The sequence below is a fragment of the Hesperophylax consimilis genome, chromosome 12 (genome assembly GCF_061612785.1).
Source record: "Hesperophylax consimilis isolate HC1 chromosome 12, BYU_Hcon_1.0, whole genome shotgun sequence".
Classification (NCBI taxonomy): domain Eukaryota; kingdom Metazoa; phylum Arthropoda; class Insecta; order Trichoptera; family Limnephilidae; genus Hesperophylax; species Hesperophylax consimilis.
Window position 1 is genome coordinate 14,097,840 of NC_142847.1, and position 24,994 is coordinate 14,122,833.

General features: G+C 36.9%; 1 protein-coding gene across 1 annotated transcript in view; it reads left to right on the top strand.

Annotated features, from left to right (window-relative positions):
• Nucleotides 1-24,994, top strand: part of LOC149419187 (uncharacterized) — a 261,970-nt gene that overhangs the window by 97,688 nt on the left and 139,288 nt on the right. Inside the window, exon 2 of the mRNA XM_089637945.1 lies at nt 9,032-9,074. The gene's annotated coding sequence lies outside the window, so the exon portion shown is untranslated. The remainder of the gene's footprint in view (nt 1-9,031; nt 9,075-24,994) is intronic.

Sequence of the window (24,994 nt, forward strand, 5' to 3'; positions counted from 1 at the left end):
CAGTTAGTTCTGGTATAATGAATTTTGCACAGGTATTTCTGTACGAAGGCAATTCTTTTCAGTTATCTGTGTTACTTTATATGAATAATATTTATTCAAAATAAAAAATCACTTAGTTTTAATAGCTTTTTAATTGTTTATGAAACGTATTAAGTATTAAGTAAGTTTACCCTGATGAATTAAGCATTGCTTACGGAAGATGTTGATTTCCTTTACAAAAAAGGGTGTTAAAACTAAGTGATTATTTATTTTTAGTAAAAATGGTGCCACAAAACAAGTTTGATTGTTTGAAAAAAAAAGTTTAATAGCTTTAGATATTTTATTGGACCCGAATTTACTTGGAATAGATGCTGTAAATTATTGAAGGCGAAAGGGTCTAGATAGAAATGACATCTTAATGTGTTTTAAACTTTCGCGAGGCTTTTGTGACGGGAATTTGAGTTGATGCAAAACCTCCTAGATCACAAGCGAGAACGAAAAAAAAAGATTTATTTTTAAATTTTACTTCAAACTGATGTTTTCGGTTTAGAAATTTTGTATTTGATGGAAGAGATAGAATGGAGTATGTTTAGTTATGGAATTTCATGGCTTTCATTAACATTTAAGCCCGTCGTCTCACGGGTCGGTAAGCAATCGACATAAACCAAATGCTTTATGAACCTGTACAGAAAAATTACACACTTAAATGCGCTGCAGACCGTTACCTTACTATAACAAACTTAATTTATATTGATTGCTTACAGACACGTGAGACGGTCTTAGAATTTTTCTCGTATCAATAATTTTCCACTCAACGAATTATTTTTCAAATAAAAAAATTTAAAATCGCAAATCAAGAATAAAAACGATAGTTTTTATCATGTTTCTTTACGAAGAAAAATAGCTTGTATCGCAAATAAGGTTTATATAGTTAAATAAATACAGGGTGTTAAGGGACTTAGGTATTTATGTCTAATTCATTGCTAACAATCGTCGAGCTGAGAATGTAGCAGACCCACTGGCCCCATGAAGATAAGACTCTTTCAATTGTTTCGAATATTTTTTTCAGTTTTTAAATCATTCGAATGAACTTGTTTCTTCCGGGATGGAAATATCGATTAAGCCTATTGCATTACCAAACCATCAAAAAATATACAAAACTGTTTCATATCTTCAATTAAGGATATGTAAAGAGTACTGCCAATGAATGTAAATAAATTCATAGATCAAATTACGGAGTAATCTATATGATAATTTCAATGATGTAATTTAAAAAACATAGAAAAATTTACTGTACGAAATGCATTTGTATTAAATAAATAAAATTAAGAAATCAATTATCAGTATTCATCGTCACATTCTTTTAACAAAAAATGTACTTGGAGAATTTACAAAGTTCTCAGCTATCGTATAAATGTGAAAATAAAGCTATAAATAAATCATTTACTCCGTGGAGTAATGAAAATCTACCTGGAAAACTATCCAACAAGTCTACAAAGCACTGTGCTAGATTTTCAATTTCTATTTTAAATGCAAGTTGCATGCAAATTTATGCCATTTTGACGTGAATTGTGAAAGTTTACGGGGAGTGGAAACACCGAGGATGTTACCGAGGGAGATAAGGTTTAGATACTATGCGAACGGTGGTTACTTTTATTTTAGTATTCTACTTTGAATCTATATTGCTTTGAATCTATTTGAGACATATCACTAATAATTCTTTGTTCTTACATATTTCACTGAACATAGCGAAGTCCCATTTTAACTCGTGTATCGAACATCACATCAAACAACTAGATTAAGTTGTTGCCACCTACTGTGTCACTAACCTGCAGTGAACAACTGTGAGTTAGATGACCCTATTTTCAAAAGAAAATCATTATTTTGACAAATGCTGCTGTTACCAGGTTGATATTATTGAAAACCTGCATTGGAAACTGAAAAACATATTTTGCAAGCTGACGCTGAGTCACACGAACACCTGTAGCCCATATAAATAGCCGATTAAAAAATATTCAACATTCTAGAATTACAACTAATAATTACATGGCAATATCTAAATTCGTTCTATAACTAAAAATTACAATTCCTGAGTCTCAACTAAAAGCTGTATTCGCTTCTGTTCCTCCATCACGACACAATCATTAAAAAGATTACAACTGTGTGCAATGAGCTGTTTACTGCCGGCACTCTATCAGCTGAGCCAGACGCATCTGTCATCATTACAATAGTGGAGCGTCTCCGTGTGCCAGCCCTAATAATCAAATGACCATGTCGCTGCTGGCCAATCCCTGCTGGCTACCGACTGAACTAGCGACTGATGCTAACAACCTAAAGGCTGTCCAATTCCTGCTGCTGTCCACTGCTGCCGATCACCTAAATGCTGGCCAATTCCTGCTGCTGCCGACTGCTGGTCACCGATGCTGATCACCACAAAGGCTGTCCAATTCCTGCTGGCCACCTAAAGGCTGGATGGATCATACATGGTTTTCCCACACATAAACCTCAGGGATCTCATTTCTACAGCATTCAGTCTACTTTCATCCTTTCTCCGCCAGTTCCATGCCTCACTTAAATACATCAGGGTAGGTACCAGCACTCCATTGTGGACTGCTAGCATCGCTTATTTAGACAACTTTTTGGTAGCGCCAACAGCGTTCAGTCCTCCATTAATGGAGTTACCTCCATTTACCCTTCTTTCAATATCTCTGTCAGCCTTCCCATCTCTCGTAAACATACTTCCTAAATACCCTAACTCATCCACTTGTTCCAAGTATTCCTCATTCACAACTATATTGTACACTGTTTTCGTACTCTCTTTTTCAAACACCATGACTTTAGATTTACTTACATTCGTCATTAATTCATTCTTCATACATACTTCGTTCATCCTAGACACGAGAGACTGTAGATCTTCCATTCTGTTAGCAATCAGAACCGCATCATCAGCATACAACAAGCAACGTACTTTCAGATTACTACCGATTCGGACTAATAATTTCAAAATAATCATCAAATCGTGGCCTGAAATTGATTTATATACGCCCGTCGGGCTTTTAAATAAAAAAAATATAATTTCAATAACAATATATATTGCATTAAAATTAACGTAATAAAATAAATATTAACATTTTTATTCCCAACTGCATGAATACAAATAACACATCCGCCCTGATGATGGACACTGCAATGCTGTCCGAAACGTTGGCTAAAGAAGGAGTTAGCGCAACACGGCATAACACCCCAAAAACAAATAACAAAAATACTTTTGGCCGTGAAAATCTTAAATCATATTTGCATGAATGGGGTTTAAATTTCAATTTATCCATATTGGCAGTACGTAGAGAAACAATAGAATATAAAAAAATAAGAGAGGAACAAAGTTAATCAAATCAACACAAAATAACAATTTTATTCAATAATTGAGTACAAAAAATACAAAATAACAATTTTATTCCCGGCTGCATGAATTGGATTTGCAATTCTATTTATCCATAGTGCAGTATGAAAAGCAATAATAAATGTCAAACTGACAACTTTAACACAACCACTGTCATCTTTATGTATCCAGGTTATCTCTGTTAGTAACTTGCTGAGGATTCAGTATAGAACCACAAAAGAAAAATAATCTTATACTTTTACTAAATTCAATATATCCAACGTAAGCCAATTTCACCTCTCGGCAATAACTTAGCGGAGATTTTTGTATTCCGTGAGCGCGGCCAGAAAGCGCCCCTTTGTTTCTGAATACGTCTCATCTTGCCTGGTGGATTGCTTTTTCAATGACTCCTCTTCGTGAGGAGATTACCTGCGGCTTAGACTAGTCACTTTATAGATTCTAACTTACTAAAGCAGCGTCAATTATTAAAATAATATTTTGAAAATTATTAGATTTTGTGGTTTTTTTTATTTTTGGTTATTACTAAACGTCTTCGGGTGTTCTCTCACATCGGAGGACGGACGTTGATGAGACCTCTCCAGGCTACAACATTTCTGCTTGTATTATTTATTTGTCCAACACTTGAAAGATTAATCTAATGCAATAATTATATAAGCACGACTAGTAGTTCTGTGAACAGTAGATCTCGCGTCCAAAAATATATGTTTCTTATATTCTCTCATTTAATAAATTAAAACCAAAATTTCCTCTGCAATTGTAAGATTTGTAAGTAGGTACTTAATTACCAAATTAATGGTATTTTCTTCAGTCATTGCGAATTGATTATAAAGAGTAAATATTTCACGTAACTTAAATGTAAAAAGACGTTCCGTACCTACCTATAAGATGGACGTCGTAGAAATCACACTAGTTTTAGTATACTGCAAACATTAAGTATAATGCATTACGTAAAAAATAAATAAATAAATAGTTTTGTAATTAAAACCTAAATCCAATTATCAAGATAAGATACAATGCGTTTCAATGAGTAAATTACAGTTATTTGTTAGAATAAAAATTAATCATAGATTACCTACTTCTACAGACTACAAATAGTGCCTACCTAACTATAAAATATAATCATAGATTACATACTTCTAAAGACTACGAGTAGTGCCTATCTACCTATAAATTTAATCATAGATTACCTACTTCTACAGACTACGAGTAGTGCCTACCTACCTATAAAATATAATCTTAGATTACCTACTTCTAAAGACTACGAGTAGTGCCTACCTACCTATTAAATATAATCATAGATTACCTACTTCTAAAGACTACGAGTAGTGCCTACCTACCTATAAAATTTAATCATAGACTACCTACTTCTACAGACTACGAGTAGTACCTACCTACATATAAAATATAATCATAGATTACCTACTTCTAAACACTACAAGAAGTGGCTACCTACCTATAAAATATAATCATAGATTACCTATTTCTAAAGACAACAAGAAGTGGCTACCTACCTATAAAATATAATCATAGATTACCTACTTCTACAGACTACGAGTAGTGCATACCTACCTATAAAAATCCAAAATTATTTTTTGATTTGAAGTTCAAATTTTATATCGTTGTCTTGTCCTACATCATTCATTAATACGACATAAGCCTAAGCTAACGTCTTAGTTTCCTTTTAAAATACGCTTTGAAAATATTTTCCTTTGGGATTTATGTCTGAAAAGAACAATTTCAATGTTGTTTAACATTTTTTGTTGCGAAAGATTAAGTGTGCTAATCCCTCTAATTGGAAATTTCCTCAAACAGAGATTATGTTCGGAAGCTTTGTGTTTGTTTATAAAATATGTTTCTAATAAATAACTAATCCAGGCTCATTGTTTTATTTTGAAGAAATCTAATTGATTAGCAGAATGATCTTCAAAATAAATAAGTACCCATGTGATTGATTTAGGACGGGTTGTTTCGGAGAATTTGAACAATTCATAAAATTTCAACGTTCATTTTCGGGTTCTGTGAGAGTTCTATTTAAGTTCTGTTATTATATCATTATAGGCTAGTTGCTTGACAGAACTAAAAGAATATCAGAACTTGAAAAATTCGTTCACAGAACTTGAAAATTAACTTTGAAATTTGAATAATTGTTCAAATTCTCCGAAACAACCCGTCCTTAGTCTTCATATTTAATTGCAGATATTTATTTATTGCTGTTAATATTATTAATTCAATTGTTAATTTATTTTTGGACGTAATGCAGACATTTCAAAACATACAAGAACTGATTTTTCATTCAGTGCGTACAAGTCACATATCACCTTTTTTATAACTGTTTATATATAGCGTACTCTGAAAATACATCTTATTTTTAAAATGGAGTCGTAATTTTCTCAAAATTTTGGCCACAAATAAGTTATTTTTGTTTAGGAAACTATAATATTTTTGATGATAAATAAATAATTGTAGGCTTGTATACGTTTTTTTTAATAATACGACAGCGTTTTTTTCTGTATTTTTAAAGGAAATTGCTTCATCAAGACAGTGAAAATGACTATTTTAAGGGAAGGGGAAATAAAGGACTTCAAATAAGGAAAAATTAATAAATACTACGCTTTGTAAGGGAAAGAAATATCTGATTCATTGGGAGATAAAGAGTGAGACAAAATTATGTTCCTGTTATGGTAAAGGAATTAATTTATTAATACTACTTTAAATAACGAGTAAACTCCACGAACTTTGTTGGAGACATTTGTCGATTTAACGTCATTTGTTGACTTTACAAAATGAAAATAGTAACAAAATTATTGAAGGAAGATATATTGCTTTATTTTTGATATTCAAATTTAAACAAATAGGTGAGTGCGACATTTGCTATCAGCATATACAGCTGTTGGTGATTTTTCTCTACTTACTACAAAGATAAATAGTAAAAATGTGCTGTCCTATTAAGTAATGTAATATGGCTGAGTTTGAATTATTAAATAATTTCTTGGACCAAAACAAAATAATGTATTTTTTTACAATATCACAAATTGAATTTTCCGAATTGGTTTTTGCGAAAGTGAACTGTTTTATCTGAAATGTATGTATTTATTTAATGTCCGAAAGGTTCGTACTTACACATGTTGTTATCCCACGTTAATAAAACCAAAAGCCGCTGAAACAGCTTTTCGGAATGCCCCCTTCTCTTATATCGGGTTCTGGGACACTGAAGACATTCCTGGGGATATAAAAACTGACCATTTAACGGAATAAAGAAAGGCTTTACGAGTCTTCGGGCATTAAAATACCCTCTCAGGGCGAATCGTGAAATATTCTCCGAAAATCTATTTCGAAAGATAAAGCTGAAAAAACAAGGTTGACGAATTGCTTCCCTCGATAAATTCCGGAGTAAATTAAGTATTTTTTTTGTATAAAATTCATAAAAAATAATATATTAATTCAGACTAAATAGATAATATTCGAGTATTTACTAGTTACTACCCGGCTTTGCTCATTTAATACAACTCTTTAATCATGTCTATATTTCTGTGGACCAAGATTTCGGGTTCTAAGCCCTTGAAAAATATGTGATTACTAAATTTGATAAATTAGATTGCCAACAAGAAAAAAAACAAGCACCCAAAAATCTCTGATGTACCAGGCCGTTCAACTCTATAACAAAATCCCGAAGGAAATTGCTGTGATAGAAAATATTAATAAGTTCAAAAATGAATTAAGAAAATATGTCTATCTCAAGTATTAATGTTTCTTTTTTGTGACTTTATTGAAATATTTAAAGAACGATTATGTTTGCCAAACAATGTACATGTTTATATGTTTATAAAACTATTAGCACACACGAAGATGTGAGCTAACTTAAGATTAATAAAAAAATTAATTACATTCATGTGGGGTTTTAAAAAAATATTTTTCATGTAGGTATATTTGTTTTCTTGACTATTCATAGTAGTTATCTACGTATTATTTACTACCCATGGGCTTAACTAATTTTTATTACAAGATGGCAATTTTCACCAACCAATTCTTATAATAACGTGACTTGAAATATTCATTTCTTCGCCTAGTAATAATAATATTAATCGTGTATTCCAGAATGTATTCAGTGGTAGTGCAATGCAATAATTCCATATTTTTAAATAAATAAAAAAGAATTAAATAAGAAAAATAAAAAATGAGTAAATAATAATACATGTATGTACCTAGGTAGATAAAATAAAATAAATAAAAAAAAACAGAAAACTAGAGAAAACTTAATTTTAGAAAATGTGGAAAAGATTAAACACAAACATGTATGCAAACATCTGTTTATGGAGGATATTTGACCGTCTCCCGTCTCCAGAGGGCTATCAGGGGGACTCCATCTAGACAACCATGGCAGTGATAATTGTATTGTTTGACTGGCGTAGTCTGCACCATAAGCTTCCCATGTGCTGGCAGAGATGTGCCTTGAAAGAGTGCACTCGCCCCTCCAGGAATATTTCTGTAGAGCTGTAGTGTATTTGTAGGCGGAATAGTTAGCGATAAGCATTATTGTAAGCAACTTTTAGCTTTTGCCATTGAAATGCACTGTAATCCACCCACAGTTCTGACGTGTCCATTTAAGTGCAGAATGCGTTGAATAATATCCTTTTGACGTTTGTACTACAAAATTGAAAATGCCTGGACAGCATACTTGCTCTAACAGATATCGCTTTTCTTTATCTATTCATATCCTCAATGTCTTTCAGGTCGTCTGTGAAAATATGTTCCAGGTATTTGACGCTACGACCAACATCCATTTTCCTTGGGTCTGGCCATACTGAAGGTGGTTGTATGAGTTCATTTTTACATTTGAAAATCATAACGATTGATTTGGACGTATTACAATATATACACAAGGTTATGATTGTTTGCAAAATCTTCATATATTTGGAGTAGTTTCTTTAGTGCGTGAAAGAATAGCTATTATATATATCGTAAACTGTTATTTTCCTAAGTTTTTTCCAAGAGTTCATTGTGACAAATACGATCAAATGCTTTGCTTAGCTCTAGAAATCAGGTTTCTTTTAAGGAATATTTCGCCATTGACCTTCACAGTACAGATTTAAATCCGAACTGGTTATCATCTGTCTTTTGATGATGTGTTACGATGGACCATCTAAAGACATCACCATCATCGCTTAATGACCAGATCTGAATAGCAAGATCTTTCCCTAATAATATAAATTAAATACGACGCGTCCGAAATATAAAATTATAATCTATTTTAACGAGACGGACGGGTTGCTTCGGAGAATTTGAACAATTCGTCAAATTTCAACGTTCATTAACGGGTTCTGTGATAGTTCTATTCAAGTTCTATCAATATGTCGTTATTAGCTAGTTGCTTGACAGAACTGAAATAACAACAGCACTTCAAAGAATCTTTCACAGAACCCGAAAATGAACGTTGAAATTTGATGAATTGTTCAAATTCTCCGTAACAACCCGGACTGAAAAGTCTGAAGAGTTTTTCAAAGACATACAGTACTCCAGCGCACAGAATGAACAACAACTCCCACGTTATTTTTTTAAATGATATGCGAAAATTTCCCAAGCATTTTAAAATTTGTTCACAATATATTTCTCCTCGTTTTCGACATAAATCTAACATGTTTTATTTATTTTCAGATTGACAGCAACATACACAAGTACCATGTATTTCTGGCATCTGGTAAGTGTACACTTAAACCGTATCATTAAAATATACTCTCATAACATGTGTTTATATATTAGTTTAATAAAAGCTTACAATAATTGCAAGTCAGTTTTTGTCCCTATAACGTTTCTACGTAATTGATTGATTTATGAGAACTGCTGGGGCGATTAATTTGATCGTTAATAGGAAATGGTGATATCTAGAAATTTTTTGTTGGTTTTAATTGCTTTACTGTGATTTATGTGTGATAATGATAATGGACACGAGGTAATTAATACAGTCAACCTATCCAGAAAAACTATATTTTAACAAAATTATCACACGATATCCAACAAATTAATTTTCCGTCCCCATTGGATTTTTCTCAACTTCTTTTTCGGTTTTTTTCCGATTTTCGTAACCATTCTTCACTCACAGTCCGACCTACAGAAATAACCACAAACAATGTAACAATGATGTTTATAATATATTTGTCTAATAAATATGTGTTTTTTTTCGTTATCTGTAATTTTAGTTCTGTGTTTAGACGAAAAAACCTAAGGCAAACCATTTTCAAAACTTCTTTATGTTTACATAAAAACAAAAAAAAATATTTCAAAAATCATAAGTGTATTTCTAACAATAAAATTTGAAAGTTTATTTCATCACATATTATCCAAAACAATTTTTTGTTTTCAAATACGTTTAGAAATATTCCATTTATTTTGATTTTAAAAACACACATTTTCTCATATACCAGAGGCCCAAAGGTTTAAAATATCAATATCAATAAGAAGTAATTTCAAGAACGATTTCTATTCTAAAACTACGATTTTAAAATTACTTAAGAATGCCAAGTTTAAAATAATACTTTCTGCCATCTGCAACAGGTGCTAGGAATATATTAAAAGGGCTCATATAACTGTACTAGATATAAGATTAAGAAAGGGAGCTTAGATAGTTTGTGCTAGCGGATGCTCAACAAAAATAGTATAAAGATAATATAATACAATGCTCTTGACATATTATCACAAATCAAAGACTTAGGCATTACTTTCAATCAAATCTTTCATTTGTTAACCACATAACAGAAATCTCTAATGAGGGCTTAAAAATGTAGAGATTTATAACTAGGCTAACCAAAATTTTAACAATATAAAGTGTATTAAATTGTTATATTTTGCCATTGTAAGAAGTCAACTTCAGTAAAATTCTCCTTTCTTGAACCCACATTATAATATACATGTACCTACAAGCTGTTGAAAGAAAAAAACCAAATTCTTACGTTTTATAAATTTTAAAATGGGTATTCCAGAAATTTTGATGAACTACAATATTTTGTTTAATTATATGAATATGCTCAAATTGTCAGACAGAAGAATTTTCACTGACTTGGTATTTATGTATAAAATTCTAAATGATTTCGTTGAAAGTCGGGTATCGCTAGAATTGATAAGCTTCCGAATTCCACAACGTAATACTAGAAGTCAGGATTTATTTCAGTGCAGAAATTTTGGGACTAACTACCATATGCATTCCTTTTTGCCCAGAATACTAATGGAGGGAAACAATTAGTATACCAAGCCAGTGGACATCTTCAATTTATCTTTAAACAAATATAAAATGTTGTTAATGCAGCAATTCAGTTATGCACAATAAATAATGTATATTTCTTAATATTCATATTTAAAAGTCCCGAAAAATGGCGTTAATAAATAAATAAATGATGTATCAAGCGGAAGTGAATGGTAGAAAAATAAAGGGCAAATGTCATGATCAAGTAAATCGGGCCAGAATAACAGAAAAATGTATGTATGTGAGCAAAGCAAGGAGTGAGTACCAAGACAGAGTGTGTGGCGGTCTATCCTCTCTCCTTGGCCTGTAGAGAAACGAGCGGTGCGATGGTTACTTAATTCCTGTTTTTTTAAGTACCTTCTGCCTAAAATTAGGAAATTTTAATAAGAAACATAAAAAAACGCTGTACAACCAGAAAGCTTATCAAACAACGATAGCTTTCAAACAAACCGGTGCAGATTTACTAAAACATATGTTATAGTTGAAAACAAAATTCACTTACGTGACGGTAAGGAATCGACAAAAACCGAATTCGTGATACCGAGAGCGCGCCGATCCATACACCTCTAGGCGTCAGTACACGGCGCGGGGTCGGAGCGGGAGCGGTGTGAACTACTTATAGTATACCGCAAGCGGGAAGAGGTTTCAGTCAGTTTCCGGTTATTATCACGTGACCGCCGAGGTCACTAACGATCCTTTTGGATTATTTTTTTTTATCGTTAATATCATTTATTTTAGTTAAAAATTTATTTAGTAATTAATAAGCGATAGGAAGATTAACAATATTACAAAAGCATAAATTAAAAGTGAGTAAATAAGACTTAGACATAACGCTGAATACGGGACAGTAAAACAGAAATCTTCAAAAACTACAGTAATATTTATTTATTTAACTGTTACAAAATTACTTGACCCCTGCAGACCCGTGTGCAAGTCCACGTAGCGAGAAATCACGGTACATTTCCTGAATTTTTGCTGTACCCGGATTTGTCGATTACTTACCAACATGTCAGGAAGTCACCATTACATGGGTAGCATATCTCATGGAAGTTATCTTCTTCCTAGCCACCCTATCTTTGTGATTTACGCCGAGAATGCAATACGATTTGCCAATACCAATTACAAGAAATCCAACAAAGTTAACTTTAATTGGGTTCCCGGATAGTCCAGTTAACTTTAACTTTCTTCTTCCGCTGAGAAAGTTAATCAATTCACTTATTTACTGAGCTAAAAACACGAATGAAAATTTCTCATAAAACCAGTAAATTTAGAATATATTAATAATATATTATGTTAATATTTTTCTTTCCAACAGCTAATTTCGTGAATTTTAAAGATTGCCTTCGATTTTCTCTAAATAATTTGTTGCATTTATTGGAAAATGGATTCATAAAGATTAATATCAAGTCCATGCTTAAAACGATAAATATTTCCATAACGTTTTAATGATTATTTTGTACACACTCATATTTCATGGTTGTTTTTCAGGGCATGTGTATTTTTCCAATTTTTCAAATTTTCAAGTTTTAATCTTAATTTGCTTCGTGCCGCAAATGTGAAGGCCAATGCACTTGTGGGTGATAATATATCGTGACGAAATGCGAAAATTTTCTAATTTTCGTGAGTACTTTTCCGATACGGTGATAATATATTCGTTATTTACTAAAAGCTTATCAGGAAACCTGTTCATTCATTCGTAATTTCTGCCATCCCGTTTTCAACCGGATTTCCAATAATTTGAAGAAAATATGTACGCGGCATGTCAAGGATATTGTGAATCATTATGGAATATAAATTCTCTCAGGGCCTTTCAATGGTTCGAGAGACTAGTTAGAGAGGTCAAAGGGTCTCCCCAAACCAACCCTCTCCCGATCCCTCTCTCCCTTTTGGTGGACAGGCGCATCTTGAACACACCTCATTCTTTGAACCCGGGTACCCCTGCTAATTCATCAAACGTAGTGAACCACTTGGGGTGACCTTTGGCAGGGGTTGGTTCCCGGGCGGCGGTACCCAAATCCGCCACCCAAATGGTTGATTTCATACACTGTATTTAGCCCATTTAACTGAATCACTCAGTTTCTAATAATAATAATAACAATAATATAGCGCAGTTTTGTGTTCTTATTTCACTTTGAGTGCGCTTAAAATGATGGGATATTATTTTTATTCCCGTTTGATATTCCCCAGCCGCGTAATAATGTTCCTGCCTCAGGCAGTAGTATCGTATATACTGGAACATCTTTAAAAAAAAAAAAAAAACACGTTTCTAAAACAATGAAGTCACTGTACATTTTTCAAATGTTTTTCAGCCAGGACCTTATGCGAAAGTTGGTTATTCTTTATTTTTACCATTGCAGTTCTAAAAATCTTTCCATATTTTATTCATTAATATGTTGTTAGTTGTCACGAAGCAGATATCTCAAACGCATTTTAAAAACCCCGCGAAACTAAATTCAACGCAGAACTAAGCGGTGCAGAACGACGCGCACCCTACTGCGCATCAACGCCAAAACCCCAAAGGTTTCAGTGGCCGCCCGCCAACACACTCCAACTCTAGCCTTGGTCTCGACAACACGTGCGGTTTGCAACTTCTAAACCGGTCTCGGACGCTGAGCGCCGGACCCCGGTTCCGCAACATTACCAAAGTCTAGCACGCGCCCGTTTTGCGCGTGTAGACGATCACAACCTTGGTTACCGCTCCTCAATGACTGGAAGTAACACCTTGCAACTCCTGCATCCCCCGGGACAACTCATTTAAGCGTATACCAAACCTCTGCCCTATTATGTGCCTTCTTTTAATGTCTATTAAACACGTTTGCCAGACAGAGCAAATATGAGAAAGAGATTGTTCAATTCAATCAGCCAGGAAGTAATTTAGGATGTATATTGTGTCCCCATTTTGTGTTATTCTATGTACCTGTTGACTGTAAATACACTCATTAATCATTCCCATAGGAGTTTCATTTGACGAGGGAAGTGGAGTCTAGATTGTTGAATGTTACCCGTGTAAAGGCATTTCTTGCCGACCCAAACCTGAGCTAAAATAATTAGAATCCCATGATTCTACCCACTGACGCTGCAAAAGCCGGCACTGGCTCCAATGTTGGAGCCCGCAAACCCCAGTTCATAACACTGGCGCTCCGTTCGTAACACTGCCCCCCCCATGCCAGTTCGTAACATAGTATACATTCAATATTACAAGTAAGTATCTATTAAAAATAATTCAAATTTTTCTAACGATACTTCAAAAATATTATTTATTTGACTGATCTGATGAAAGCAGTACATTTTTTTTATTTTTTATATTAACTCCACACAGGAGGCCCTGAGGAAAATAATTTCCCTCAGGGCCTATGTCATCTTTGGGGATGCTGTGTGGAGGGTCTTTTTGTGGAGAGGAAGGAGTGAACATGGGTCTTGAAGAGTCCCATGTTGTAGGAGGGAGGAAACACAGAGGCCGGCAGTTCGTTCCACAGCCGAGCTGTTGAACTCAAGAGCGAATCGTAGAAGCGACCCGTTCTTGTGTGACAAATGTCAACCGTGTACAAATGTTGGGCACGCGTTTGGCGTGTATCCCGACTACGCACCGGTGCCGAAGGGATCAATGACACTAGTTCCTCAGAGCATCTTCCATTGTAATACCGATAGAACAAGGACAGCATACCTACCTGACGCCTGTGCTCTAAAGATTGCAGTCCGTTTGTTAAGATTGGGGAATCTATCAAACGGACCGCCCGTTTTTGCACAGAGTCAAGGGTTTTTTTCAGGTATTTAGGGGCTCCGGACCAGAGATGGCTGCCAAATTCGACAGTAGGGCGCATTTGCGATTTGTACAGGGTCAGCAGTTGTGTATTATTAAAGTATCTGCGGGCCCTGTACAGTACGCCCAGCTTCTGAGAGGCCAGCTTTACTCTGGCTTCGATGGAGCCCCCATACCTGAGCTGGTCACTTATAGTTACACCAAGCATATCAATGGAAGGCCTGTTCGGAAGATTGCTTCCGTTGAAGGAGACTAGATTATCATTTAGATCCCTTTTAGAGGTAATCAGACAGGATTGGGTCTTTGAAACATTAAATTCGACGAGATTATTTTTACTCCAGGAGGAAATACTCTCGAGATAACCGTCCATTCTCTGCTTCAAAGCCCTCCGAGCCGTTGGAGTTTGTGTGCCCTTTGGGGGCCTGTCAAACAAAAAGTTATCATGAACTGTACTGTCATCCGCGTAACAATGTATCGGTGCACATGTCAAAAGGTCATTGATGTGCAACAAAAACAAAGTCGGAGACAGAACCGATCCCTGTGGGACGAGAGCATTTATAGAGTGCGAGGAAGAGGTGAAACCGTCAGCAACCACCTGAATCGACCTATCCCTTAAAAAGTCAGCAATCCACGTACACAGGGATGCGGGAAGTCCGTTAGAAGGCAATTTGTTGACAAGTCCTCGGTGCCAGACCCGGTCAAAGGCCTTGGATATGTCTAGTGCGACCGTTTGGGTCTCACCGTGACGTTCCAGGCACCGCCCCCAAACATGCGACACATACGCGAGAAGATCACCGCACGAGCGGTTCCGCCGGAATCCGTATTGACGGTCGTTGATAATTTTGTTCTTCTCGAGGTATGTGAGCAGTTTGTCGTTGATCACACGTTCCATCACTTTGGACAGAACTGATGTGATCGCTATGGGGCGGTAGTTGGCCGGGTTGGAGCGGTCACCTTTCTTGGGAATAGGGTGAATGACCGCTTTTTTCCAACCAGAGGGCACAGTGCCACACTTCAGGGACATTTTGAAGAGCTTTGTCAAAACTGGAACTATTTCTGCAGCACACCTCTGCAATACCAGGGCAGGTATTCCATCAGGTCCACTAGCTTTGTTAACGTCGAGCCCCCGTATAACGTGGAGTACATCCCGATGCCGGATCCTCAGCTTTTTCATATAGAAGCCGCAGTGAGGAACCGACGGCGGAACAGCACCTCCGTCATCGAGGGTCGAGTTTTCCGCAAACATTTTTCCTAATAAGTTTGCCTTTTCGGTGGTGGTGTTTGCTAGTGAGCCGTCAGGTCTGGTAAGAGGTGGCAAACTGGGTTTGCAAAAATTCCGACCTATTGAGCCCGCAAGGAACCAGAATGCTCTGCTGCCATGCGGGCAGGCAGCCAGCTTTTTGCTGATCTGCAGGTCGTGTTCGAATTTTGACCTATTAATGATTCTCTTGCATTCCTTTGCCGATTTGTTGTATGCTGATCTGCTTTCGGGCGTTCGAGATGTGTTGTAGGCTCGGTAAGCCGCGTTTTTTCGTCGAACTGCTTCGGAGCATTGTCGACTGAACCACGGCTTTGAGCCCACACCAGTTTCTTTAGTAGTCGATTGTATGAAGCCATCCATCGCCGATTTGATGACTTCACCAATCTCCTGGGCACATCTTGAAGGGTCCGAAGTCCGAAAACAAACAGCTGACCACGGAAAAGCGTTGAAATGGGCCCGCATACCGAACCAATCTGCTGACCTATAGTGCCACACTTTTCTCCTCAGCCTCTCATTGGTTGGTCTGAGGCTAACGGGGATTGATGTCGTCACTAGGCAGTGGTCAGATGATCCCAGAGGCGCTGTGACGTCAATCTTATAACCGTGTGGCACAGTAGTTAGGAATAGGTCTAACAGATTGGAACGGTGAGTCTAGACATCAGGAACCCTTGTAGGCTCCTGAACCAGTTGCTCTAATCCGTAGCAAATGGCAAAGGATTCCGCCTGTCGGCCAGCCGAGTCCGTTGGGCCAGAGAACTTCAACCATGGTTCGTTATGAACATTGAAGTCCCCCAAAACAATAAACTCGGCCGAAGGGTAGCGGGGCAAGAGATCATCAATAGTATCTCTCAAATTTTTGAAGAGCTCGGAAGTGTCTGATTCGCTATGGTTCGGTGAGCGGTATAGACAAGCGTAGAATCTTGCCGTACTGGCAAGATTGACGCGCACCCACATTACGTCGAATCTGGAGTTTTCCAGACTCAATAGTCGTACACAGTTGACGTCAGCTCGACTATAGAGGCAGACTCCTCCTTTGAGTCGGAACTTGCTTGCGAGTACATACTTTATCAGTCAAATTAAAATCAATTTCTGCGAGATAGTTTTTTTTTTCAGGTAATTTTAGGCATACCGTATTTCTCGTCCCATATCTCTGGATTTCTCAATGTTATTCTAAATTCCTATAATTTATGTAAATATACTTGCAACGACATGTAAATATACTTGTAAATGGATTTTAAATATTTTATTTTATTTGGTTTTACGCCCATCCTGGCTTTTACATGGATTTAAGAACAGATTATACCTAGTGAGTTATCGAATAGTATAGTATAGTTTATAAAGCATGAAATAACGTTAAGCTGGTAAAGCATAAAATTATATAAAAACTAGAACAATACTACATAATAAGACAAATCCCTAAAACTACATTACCAACGCTACTATAATTTTTAGTATTCAACAAAGTGCTGGAATAGATTACACTGTAAATAAAATCAGTTAATATGTGATAGTTGGTTATGTATGTATTGCAGAATTATGTCACATTTTTCTTGTGTTCCCAGTATGCACATAGAATAGTGGCAACGATGGCAGGGCTGTTAATTAAGTTGTTAATGACTCTGTATAACACAACCAGGTCTGACATAATTCTCCTTTCAGACAGTGTTATTCGAAGCAAATTGAGTCATCAAAATGACATAATTATACATTAATCTAATTGTAATTTTACCTTGTATACTTAAATATACATAATAATGTACGTGTTAGACTAAATGCTGTAAAAATGAGATCGCATGTGTGGTAAAACCATATATGATCGTGTGATAAATGTGGAGATTCACATAAAATGCAAGGCTTATGTAAGCGAAATGAGTAAGATTAATAAAGGGACGCCCGAACGAAGAAATGAGTGTGAGGAGAATATATGACGTGAATATGAATAGTAGAAGAAGTTAGGGATGCCCGAAGAGGACATGGAACAATCAAGTAAACCATTACTTGATTCGAGCCATTTCAAGAGTCATATAACAGAATGGTATGAATGAGACGATGTTTGAATGTGAATTAAGCGAGGAGTGTGCCAAGACCGAATAGATTAGCGGCCCATCTTTTCTGGAGGAACGGCGTATGGTTAGTTAGTTAATGATGTATCTAACTTTTTGTACAAAATTAAAAATTGAACAAAATTAAGCATGAAATTAAATACTCATATACTCATTTGCAGTTCACTGGGAAATTGCCCCGCAGTGAAACCATTAACCGTTATCTCATTTAGCCCTATAATCATCCCACTACAAAGGTCATTGCGGTTGTAACGCCACAAAGCATCATCTACAAATGCTGATTCGATATAAAGCTCAGTAATTTCCACTTTTCGGTAATATCCCCAGGGTTCAAATCCAAACCGTTCATAGTGAAATGCTATCAAAGTAACTGTCGAATTCTATCACTCCCCATTGGCCAGTTGATTAGCCAATCAAATGGCGGCTCGTCACGCTATCAGAAGCAACGGAAATACAATCAAACTAAAAGGTTTCATGCTCTTAACCACTTCCGCCCGACGTCCGGTCACATTTCCTCACTTTCGCTTCCGGCTTCTGAATTGACGGTGACATAGCGAGACATTAAAGCTTTAGACTACCCAGTGTAATAGAGTTATCACCCGTATCCTAATATGTATTGGCACGTGTAATGAAACGGTAAATCAATGGTTTATTTATCTACCATTCCAAATCATTACGATAGGTTCAAATAATTAAATCTTTATCTGTAACGCAAAAGCAAAAGTTTTTTTTTTCTTCATAAAACGCAACCTTTTTTTATCATTTTTTTGGATGTACTTTTGAAGGTTATAACGTAGTTATGCAATACTTACTCATTGGAGAATAATATATACAATTAACCCCTAGTGTGCCATGAAATCCACCGTGGCTTACCGCACTTGTTACCGTGGTATTCTGAAAAAAAAAAAAACAAAAAAAAATCCTCCTAGCATTCTAAAATTTCTCGCAAGATATAAATATTTAGCATTTTTCAGATTTGAAATACATATATTGCAAATATGTCGTATAGTTATTATGTAACTTTTATTACTACTTTAGTATTACGTACTAATATTTTTTTTTGTAAGCCTTTAAAAAGATTAATAAATAAAAATAAAATAAATTTGTTTGGGAATTAGTCGACAATATAATGGTAATACTTAAATTGAGGAATGAGATAGACACAAATGACGGAAAATAATATGGTCTCAACAGCATAGTAGTATTTATTGTTATCCCGGTAAGACAGAGATCCTGAGTTCGATATCTAGTTGCGCCCGTAACCTTTTTCTTTTCGGTTTCATGTTTCGAACTGACTTGATCACATCACTCTTCAAATCCGTCGCGCTCCCAGGCCTGTACTATGGTCAGCCTTGAAACGAAATGATGTGACGCCTTGCCAAAATTAAAAAAAAAAAACATTAAATGGAGACTTAATAATTCAAAGCTTACGATGCTAATGAAAATCAAATTACAGATAGGCAGAGCCATGCGAATTGCGTAACGCCAGATAAAACTGAGAGTAGAGTGACTGTTGCTACTTTTCAGAACTATTAAAAAGGTTAAAGAAGAAAAGCCTTTTGATATATTCGTACAAAGACAATGTTACCAAAGTAACAAAACAAATAATAAAATCGTGCAAAACAAAAAGCGAGAGAAGACTCAAACTGATTTTTTTAGTTTTTATATTTTTCTTGTAAAAAATATAGTAATAGTTTAAATATAAGACTTAACTAAACTAACTAACCATCACGCTGTTTCCCCGCAGGGGTAAGCAGAGAGGACGGACCGCCAAACAACTCGGTCTTGGCACCCACTCCTTGCCTCATTCACATTCATACATCACCTCATACATACTCTATTCTAATATTCTATTATTCTGACTCTTGACATGGCCCGACTCAAGTATCTGAATCACTTGATCGTGCCATATCTTCTTCGAGCGTCACCGACATGTGTTGCATTAACATCTGCGTCATTTATTCTACTTTCTTCTGTCAATCGCTCTACATGCCCAAACCATCCAAGGGTCCCTTTTTTAATCATACTCATTGCGCTTACATCAGCCATGTATTCTTGGCGGTATGGAACTGACAGAGGAAGGATGAATATCAGACTTTATAAGACTTTTGGTGGCTTAAAACACAGTTTATTGTTTAGGTTACACAGATTACAATAGCAAAAAAGTCACAGTTTACAATTTACACGAATACACTTTGAAAATAACATTTATCGACTAGGCAAGGATTTATATAGGATCCTTGCGGGATAGTAATTGGGAACAACAAAATAGAATCGAGTCGCGGCACAACTGTTCGGGACTAGCCTAGGTTTGCTTGGGGCGGATTACTGTCTCTCAAGGGCTGTGCGCAGCACAGGTAGCCAAGAAGAGGAGCGCGCCTTTAGCGAGTCTAGTAGTCTTCAAGTCGGTTGCTTAGCAATGGTAGTAGATAGCTGTCCTCAGAGGGCCGTGCGGGGCACGGGTAGCCAGCTGAGGGAGGGTACTAGCCAAGGCGAGCAGACAGGAGAACTGTACTGTGCTTGGCAATGGTAGTAGATAGCTGTCCTCAGAGGGCCGTGCGGAGCACGGGTAGCCAGCTGAGGGAGGGTACTAGCCAAAGCGAGCAGACAGAAGAACTGTACTGTGTAAGGGTGAGTTGCTGCTTTTAAGGGCTTCATCCCGTGTCAGCAGCGTAGGGGATGGTCGACCGCGTGGGGGGGGGGATGCGTAGAAAGCATTCTGCGCATCTCGTCGCCGGCGTGCAGCAAGACAGGGACAATGCCATATGGGGAGAGAGAGATGGTGTATTGGCAGTAATATTCCGCGCGCTACATCCTCCCCCTCTGGATCGAGGAGCGTCTCGCTGAAGATCCAGATTTGTAGTAAGCGAGATTTCTTATTTATTCTTCTTAGGGCGGCCCCGTTTGCGCAGGGGAACCACTGGAGCTGGTAGTGGTCTGACAAACCCTTGGTATGGAGTCAGCACCGATGTATGGTAAGTGCCAAGCGAAACATCCGGGGCTGTCATGGCAGCTATTTCGTAGCTTGTTGGTCCATGTTTTTGCAGTACTAGGTATGGGCCATCTCGCCGTGGAATGGCTTTGGCACTAAACCTCCTTGCAGCCTTGCTAAGAGCGTGTGATTGGACAAGGACATGATCCCCGGGCTGGTGCTGAGGATCCTCTCTTCTTTGTGACTGCCCATACCACTGCTAGAGCTTCTCTTTCTGTCGTGGAATAATTTCTTTCTGCGGGTAAGAGTAGGCGGTTTGCATACTCTACCGGATGCTCATCGGGGCCCTCCCCCTGGACCAGAACTGCTCCCAATGCGTAGTTACTTGCATCTGTTTGCGTTCGCTTTGTTGAATTCAGGAATTCTGCGAATTGCTCCTGAGTAAAGCTGATGAAAGCGCCTTCCCCATTGGCTTGCATCTTGAAGCGAGGGCTGCGGCGCGGACGTGAAATTTTCACTGATTTTAACACTTTTGCACAATGTATCTGGCCCCACGTTGGGCGCCAGTTTATAAGACTTTTGGTGGCTTAAAACACAGTTTATTGTTTAGGTTACACAGATTACAATAGCAAAAAAGTCACAGTTTACAATTTACACGAATACACTTTGAAAATAACATTTATCGACTAGGCAAGGATTTATATAGGATCCTTGCGGGATAGTAATTGGGAACAACAAAATAGAATCGAGTCGCGGCACAACTGTTCGGGACTAGCCTAGGTTTGCTTGGGGCGGATTACTGTCTCTCAAGGGCTGTGCGCAGCACAGGTAGCCAAGAAGAGGAGCGCGCCTTTAGCGAGTCTAGTAGTCTTCAAGTCGGTTGCTTAGCAATGGTAGTAGATAGCTGTCCTCAGAGGGCCGTGCGGGGCACGGGTAGCCAGCTGAGGGAGGGTACTAGCCAAGGCGAGCAGACAGGAGAACTGTACTGTGCTTGGCAATGGTAGTAGATAGCTGTCCTCAGAGGGCCGTGCGGAGCACGGGTAGCCAGCTGAGGGAGGGTACTAGCCAAAGCGAGCAGACAGAAGAACTGTACTGTGTAAGGGTGAGTTGCTGCTTTTAAGGGCTTCATCCCGTGTCAGCAGCGTAGGGGATGGTCGACCGCGTGGGGGGGGGGATGCGTAGAAAGCATTCTGCGCATCTCGTCGCCGGCGTGCAGCAAGACAGGGACAATGCCATATGGGGAGAGAGAGATGGTGTATTGGCAGTAATATTCCGCGCGCTACATCTTGTATTTACAAATCAGAATAAAAGTTTGAATCAGTAAAATTAATCATTAAGCCCTCTAAAAATCGACGAGTGTTTTTAATTTACTTAGTTAAAAGGTTGAAGGTTTGCTCGCGGAAAATTCCGAACAGGGCCGGTATGCCACGTGCCCGGTGCCCTCACCACTTGTCAATCCGCTGTCAATAAACGCCTCCCTTGCGGCGGACCTTCGGGGGATGAAAGTGTCGGGGTTGAGAGGCTTTTTGTTACGTTTATAAATTGCTTTGTAAATCTACTCGCATTCCCGGCGTTCTGAGAAAAACGAAAAATACAGACAAAATAAAGGGGTGGTACAAAAAATATTAATAAAACTTTAAACATACCATTTCAATTTTTACATTTTCAATTTACAATTTGAACACTTTAAAATAAATTGTTTTTGTACAATTTATTTGGAAAAAAACATGACAAAACACAATTGTTTTTACATTGGAGGTTTTAATATTCTTAAAGTAATATTAAAGTTATTTTATAATCTATATATATTTAATTAAATGCACCACTCTAGCAATTTTTAGTATATTATGTCAAATTTGCAGAAACTTTTGAGCGATCAAAATCGCTTTTGTCAAATTCATAGAACCAATAAATTTGAGGAATGATATTAATTAAATATTATGATATATTAACTGTAATCTAATACCATTCCCCCAGTGATCATAATGATTAGTTTAGTACATAAGAGTAAAATTATTAAGTAAAATGTGGAAAAATATTGTTTTTCTTTTATTTTGAGTGCAAAGTGATGGTAAAATTTCAGACAGAAAACGGAGCATACATTTCATGACGCCAAAGCTCACCCTGCGAGTAATTTTGTTCCATTATATAATAGAATATATGACGCAAATTTTAATGGGAGCAGAAGTCGGGGGCGCCCGAGGAAGACACCGCACGACCAAGTAAATCAGATACTTGAGTTGGGCCATGTCAAGAGTCAGACTAATAGAATAGTATGTATGAGACGGTGTATGAATGTGAATGAGGCAATAGGTGTATGCCAAGACCGAGTAGTTTGGCGGTCCGTCCTCTCTGTCTACCCCTGCGGAGATACGGTGTGTTGTTACTTAGTTAGTTAGAGTTATACTTTGTTTTATCAAGTTCATTGATTTGTAATTTTTACTCGTAGCCTCGACGATGAAACTAATTTACGCGAAATTATTCCACTTTAACACAAAGTACTTTTAAGAACATAAAAAACTATTCTCTGTTAGTGTTGGTTGAACCTTTTTGTAAATGGTTCGTTTGCTTTTAGCGGAAATGTGCCCCCTAGCAACAGCCATTATTGGGCCATTAAATTGTTGGCTGCAAGACGAAATGAAATATGGTTTGCGCGGAGATGAAATTAAATACCCCTCAAGATGGCCCTTGGAGATATTACGATAAAAGGTTTTTAAGATAATGTGCATGTACCGCCTTTGATGTCCTTTCACTTACTAATTATGCTCTAATATAGGACTAAATTTACACTTCGTGATCCCCCTGTAGCCTTCAGACAAAATTTATTGTAGATATTTTTTTGACTAAAGGCTACATTGAATTTTGTCAATAGTAAGCGAGATGAAATATCAATACAATGGAGGCTCTGATCATCCCAGTATATTGGACTGTGTTTTGTGGAAATGATTCTAATTTGAAGAAATTGGCTTTTTTTAATTTCCCAAAAATTGACTTCCAAATAACTTTTAAGAAATATTTTTTCTTTGATCCTTTCGAAAGCAAATTTTGTGTTTTTAGAATATTTCCGCTATTATGGTTTTCATCAGATAAATAGTATTTATCCGGTTAGTGGCTGAGTTGACAAATGCGTCCGGTTCTCACCCAAACGTAATGCGTTTAAATTCCTATAATAACTTAATTTTCTTTAAAATTATAGTTTAAGCTATTTTTCACATATTGTAAGTTTTTTTTTTACATAAAACAAATCCGAACCGATATTATTTATGAATAAAATACTCTAACCAACTAAACATCATGCCTTTTTCCACAAGGGTAGGCAGAGATCATATATCTCCACACAACTCTATCTCGGCATACACTCCTTGCTTCATGCTCATTCATATATACTCTTCTGTTATTGTGGCTCTTATCGTGACTCATGATCCGATTCAAGTATTGGATTCACTTGATCGGGCGTCCTCGACTTGTACGGCACATATTATCCTCTCTTCCCAAACTCAGAGATAAAATAAAAGCTAAAAACACAGTTTACGTTGGTTTATTTTTTCACTATACTGGTAACAATACCATTAATGTTTAAGTCAGGGGTGGGGAATCTTTTCGCCGTCGGGGGCCATTTGGCTGTTTGTAGCGGGTGGCGCTGGTGGCGTTTGGTTTTGTAAAAATGGAAAATGTGTGACTAAGCGTCATGTCCACAAACGAGTCTACTACTAGAAATTTGTAACTGCACTCGGAAAGCGAGAATGGTTTCCCTTGAATTGCGTCTGCAGTTGAGTCCGCAAATCGAATCACGGGTCTAAATAATCGCGGAGCAAGCATATGGTTTTTCTCGGAATTTTACAGCATATGGTGTGAAATTAGAATTTAAACTCTACTCGAAACATGAGAACGGTTTCCTTCGAAATGCGTCAGCAGGTGAATCCGCAACTTGAATTTTAACATATCATTCGGAAGATAAAACTATACAGAAGACAAATAAAATAGAACTAAATAACTTTAGCTCGCCTCAGCGCAGGATACCCTAGTGAGGAGGACTAAGTACCTTTCAGCCTTTTCATACCACTCTCTGGGTTTTGTAAGAAGGTCTTTATAAACGTATCTGAAACACCGTGAAAGCGTATTCCGAAACTTTTTATTTATTCTCTATTTATGATCAGCAGGCTGTAAGTGCTCTCGAGCCATATGCGCAGGTTCCCCCCACCCGGATTTAAGTGATCGAGATTGTTTTATATAAACATAATATTCATAACAGAATTCATATGTATACTATAAATAACACTTCATTTTCATAATTACGTACCTATATTTTATTTAGAGATGAACTCCCACAAAAAAGCTATGCTTGTCTGTATGGGAGGAGGGTGT